Below are 5000 nucleotides of genomic sequence, written 5' to 3'. Positions count from 1 at the left end.
AGGGCGGTATCTGATCGCCTTCGAACCTCTAACTTTCGTTCTTGATTAATGAAAACATACTTGGCAAATGCTTTCGCTTCTGTTCGTCTTGCGACGATCCAAGAATTTCACCTCTAACGTCGCAATACGAATGCCCCCGCCTGTCCCTATTAATCATTACCTCGGGTTCCGAAAACCAACAAAATAGAACCGAGGTCCTATTCCATTATTCCATGCACACAGTATTCAGGCGGGCTTGCCTGCTTTAAGCACTCTAATTTGTTCAAAGTAAACGTGCCGGCCCACCGAGACACTCAATAAAGAGCACCCTGGTAGGATTTCAACGGGGTCCGCCTCGGGACGCACGAGCACGCACGAGGCGGTCGCACGCCTTCGGCTCGCCCCACCGGCAGGACGTCCCACGATACATGCCAGTTAAACACCGACGGGCGGTGAACCAACAGCGTGGGACACAAATCCAACTACGAGCTTTTTAACCGCAACAACTTTAATATACGCTATTGGAGCTGGAATTACCGCGGCTGCTGGCACCAGACTTGCCCTCCAATAGATACTCGTTAAAGGATTTAAAGTGTACTCATTCCGATTACGGGGCCTCGGATGAGTCCCGTATCGTTATTTTTCGTCACTACCTCCCCGTGCCGGGAGTGGGTAATTTGCGCGCCTGCTGCCTTCCTTGGATGTGGTAGCCGTTTCTCAGGCTCCCTCTCCGGAATCGAACCCTGATTCCCCGTTACCCGTTACAACCATGGTAGGCGCAGAACCTACCATCGACAGTTGATAAGGCAGACATTTGAAAGATGCGTCGCCGGTACGAGGACCGTGCGATCAGCCCTAAGTTATTCAGAGTCACCAAGGCAAACGGACCGGACGAGCCGACCGATTGGTTTTGATCTAATAAAAGCGTCCCTTCCATCTCTGGTCGGGACTCTGTTTGCATGTATTAGCTCTAGAATTACCACAGTTATCCAAGTAACGTGGGTACGATCTAAGGAACCATAACTGATTTAATGAGCCATTCGCGGTTTCACCTTAATGCGGCTTGTACTGAGACATGCATGGCTTAATCTTTGAGACAAGCATATGACTACTGGCAGGATCAACCAGGGAGCTGCGTCAACTAGAGCTGAGCAGCCGGCCGCCCGGGAGTGTGTCCCGGGGGCCCGCGCGAACACGCAAGCGTCCGCTCAATTATTCTGCAAACAGGAGGAGGCTGAGCTCCCCTGCACAACACACCTCGAAACCCTCTCAGGTCCCGGCGGCGCGCAGCGCCGTCCTAAGTACTTGGTCGGGTTCGAGAGAGGCGCAATCGCCCGGAGTTAGGCGAGTAGACGCTTTAGGTGCGACCACCCGTGCTCCCAACTGAGCTTGCCGCTGCCGACAGAGGCCCGGGAGCGTGCTGTCGTGGCATTGCCGGCGGGAGACAACACGCGCCACCTACGGTGACCGGCAGCTCCAACGCCAGCGCCACAGAAGGACAAAAGCCCTACTTGGGTGCCGAAGCGAACTCTCCCAGCACAGCGCACGCGCCAACACGTCCGCACAGCTGCGATACAAACCACCTGCGAGAACCGCTGGGGCGACCGAGCAGCAGACGGCGTCGCGGCGCCGAGCGCCGGGCGGCGGCGCATCCTCAGCGCACAAAGTCCTCAATCGGACCAGCACACTGCAGATGGCCACCGCGCTTCGCACCGGGCCCGCGAGGACCTACTTTGGCCGCAAGGCGCCGCGAGCAGGGGGCGCCGGCGCGCAGCTGCGCCGCCTGCCGCGTCCGTCGGCCGGCGCGCCTGCCACCGGCCGCCCCCACCAGCCGGCTGTAGCGCGTGCGCCCACGCACCGCGCTGCCAGCACGCCGGGCGGCCCCCCCTCACCGGCCGGGGACGGTCCCACCCAGCCACCGCCGCGTATCGCCTCACACCCAGATCCCCTTTCACGTTCGTGGGCATGGTGGGTCCCCTTTCACGTTCGTGGGCATGGTGGGTATCCCTGAAACAACCGGTTAATAGCTCGACCGATCGTCGCCAACACTGATTCACCTCTAGCGAGAACAACCGCACCACAACGGGTTACCGGTTGTTCATTTGCGTAACGTCACCAGCAAACGTACACGTCCATCGCCATTTGCAACGAGTATTGCATGCCTGTGTCAGGTGTCACAACACACTACGTCTGCCCACATAGACGCAACAACATGTGCACGCCTAGAGAACACGTGGAAGGTAGACCCCGTACGTATGCGGTGTCCATTGCGCGAACGACTGTCAGCCCGCCTCTGCAGCATGTCGCAGATGTGGAACGCGGTGCAACATGCTATCACGGTGTGTGAGAAGAGACGACTACGTCCGAATACACGCTCCACTACATCAACAGACTGCTCATGCTGATCGCCATCCAGGGCGTCCGTTCCTCCCACACGTCTGTATGGCGTACCACACTGCAATCCAGCTCTTATAGGGAGACGACACGTAGCTGCGTGCACAATATTTGGACTGTATGGTCCGCCGTTGCTAGGCGCTGTCGTCATACGGTCACATGGGCCACGATGTATCATTCAGTACATACGGAGCAATGTGCAGTACAGTTTGTGGGTTTTGCGTACATCGGCGGACAGGTGACAGGCCGTACCACAACGTAGGCTGAGTACGTCGGCATGCGAAGGGCATTGAACATGCAAACTTCTCACCGACCAGCTTGCGAAGGCAGGGGGGAAGGGGGGGGGGCATGTACGTCCTGCTGCTATCCACACTACAGTGTATAGCAGGAGCATGTGGAAAGTCAGCAACACCTGCAAGGTGTTTAACATGACGCGATACACAGGGGACCGGGCAGTGCGAGTAGCGAACTATATTGCGAGGGTTGCGGTTAGGCAACACTACACTACTTTAACGGGTTGCATAACAATTACAGAGCAGGTTCAGCGACAACGTGCGTCAGGTTAAGGCGCAATATAGTTTAGGTTACGGCGCACTTTAGGTTAGGTTAAGGCACATTATAGGTTAGGTTAAGGCACAACATGGGTTACGTTAAGGCACAACATGGGTTACGTTAAGGCACAACATGGGTTACGTTAAGGCACAACATGGGTTAGGTTAAGGCACAACATGGGTTAGGTTAAGGCACAACATGGGTTAGGTTAAGGCACAACATGGGTTAGGTTAAGGCACAACATGGGTTAGGTTAAGGCACAACATGGGTTAGGTTAAGGCACAACATGGGTTAGGTTAAGGCACAACATGGGTTAGGTTAAGGCACAACATGGGTTAGGTTAAGGCACAACATGGGTTAGGTTAAGGCACAACATGGGTTAGGTTAAGGCACAACATGGGTTAGGTTAAGGCACAACATGGGTTAGGTTAAGGCACAACATGGGTTAGGTTAAGGCACAACATGGGTTAGGTTAAGGCACAACATGGGTTAGGTTAAGGCACAACATGGGTTAGGTTAAGGCACAACATGGGTTAGGTTAAGGCACAACATGGGTTAGGTTAAGGCACAACATGGGTTAGGTTAAGGCACAACATGGGTTAGGTTAAGGCACAACATGGGTTAGGTTAAGGCACAACATGGGTTAGGTTAAGGCACAACATGGGTTAGGTTAAGGCACAACATGGGTTAGGTTAAGGCACAACATGGGTTAGGTTAAGGCACAACATGGGTTAGGTTAAGGCACAACATGGGTTAGGTTAAGGCACAACATGGGTTAGGTTAAGGCACAACATGGGTTAGGTTAAGGCACAACATGGGTTAGGTTAAGGCACAACATGGGTTAGGTTAAGGCACAACATGGGTTAGGTTAAGGCACACCATGGGTTAGGTTAAGGCACACCATGGGTTAGGTTAAGGCACACCATGGGTTAGGTTAAGGCACAACATGGGTTAGGTTAAGGCACAACATGGGTTAGGTTAAGGCACAACATGGGTTAGGTTAAGGCACAACATGGGTTAGGTTAAGGCACAACATGGGTTAGGTTAAGGCACAACGTAGGTTAGGTTAAGGCACAACGTGGGTTAGGTTAAGGCACAACGTGGGTTAGGTTAAGGCACAACGTGGGTTAGGTTAAGGCACAACGTGGGTTAGGTTAAGGCACAACATGGGTTAGGTTAAGGCACAACATGGGTTAGGTTAAGGCACACCATGGGTTAGGTTAAGGCACAACATGGGTTAGGTTAAGGCACAACATGGGTTAGGTTAAGGCACAACATGGGTTAGGTTAAGGCACAACATGGGTTAGGTTAAGGCACAACATGGGTTAGGTTAAGGCACAACATGGGTTAGGTTAAGGCACAACATGGGTTAGGTTAAGGCACAACGTAGGTTAGGTTAAGGCACAACGTGGGTTAGGTTAAGGCACAACATGGGTTAGGTTAAGGCACAACATGGGTTAGGTTAAGGCACAACATGGGTTAGGTTAAGGCACAACATGGGTTAGGTTAAGGCACAACATGGGTTAGGTTAAGGCACAACATGGGTTACGTTACGGCACAACATGGGTTACGTTACGGCACAACATGGGTTACGTTACGGCACAACATGGGTTACGTTACGGCACAACATGGGTTACGTTACGGCACAACATGGGTTACGTTACGGCACAACATGGGTTACGTTACGGCACAACATGGGTTACGTTACGGCACAAATTAGGTTAGGTTACGGCACAAATTAGGTTAGGTTAAGGCACAAATTAGGTTAGGTTAAGGCACAAATTAGGTTAGGTTAAGGCACAAATTAGGTTAGGTTAAGGCACAAATTAGGTTAGGTTAAGGCACAAATTAGGTTAGGTTAAGGCACAAATTAGGTTAGGTTAAGGCACAAATTAGGTTAGGTTAAGGCACGATATAGGTTAGGTTAAGGCACGATATAGGTTAGGTTAAGGCACGATATAGGTTAGGTTAAGGCACGATATAGGTTAGGTTAAGGCACGATATAGGTTAGGTTAAGGCACGATATAGGTTAGGTTAAGGCACGATATAGGTTAGGTTAAGGCACGATATAGGTT

At 52.2% G+C, this 5000-nt stretch overlaps 1 non-coding gene across 1 annotated transcript in view; it reads right to left on the bottom strand.

Annotated features, from left to right (window-relative positions):
• LOC126432098 (small subunit ribosomal RNA) overlaps positions 1-1110 on the bottom strand; it is a 1909-nt gene extending 799 nt beyond the window's left edge. The window contains exon 1 of the ribosomal RNA XR_007577878.1: positions 1-1110. This exon is cut by the window's left edge and continues 799 nt beyond it. This is a non-coding gene — a ribosomal RNA (small subunit ribosomal RNA).
• Positions 1111-5000: the final 3890 nt, after the last annotated feature.

Source organism: Schistocerca serialis, unplaced genomic scaffold, assembly GCF_023864345.2.
Source record: "Schistocerca serialis cubense isolate TAMUIC-IGC-003099 unplaced genomic scaffold, iqSchSeri2.2 HiC_scaffold_1122, whole genome shotgun sequence".
NCBI classification, from domain to species: Eukaryota; Metazoa; Arthropoda; class Insecta; order Orthoptera; family Acrididae; genus Schistocerca; species Schistocerca serialis.
This window is presented reverse-complemented; position numbering and strand designations above follow the sequence as displayed.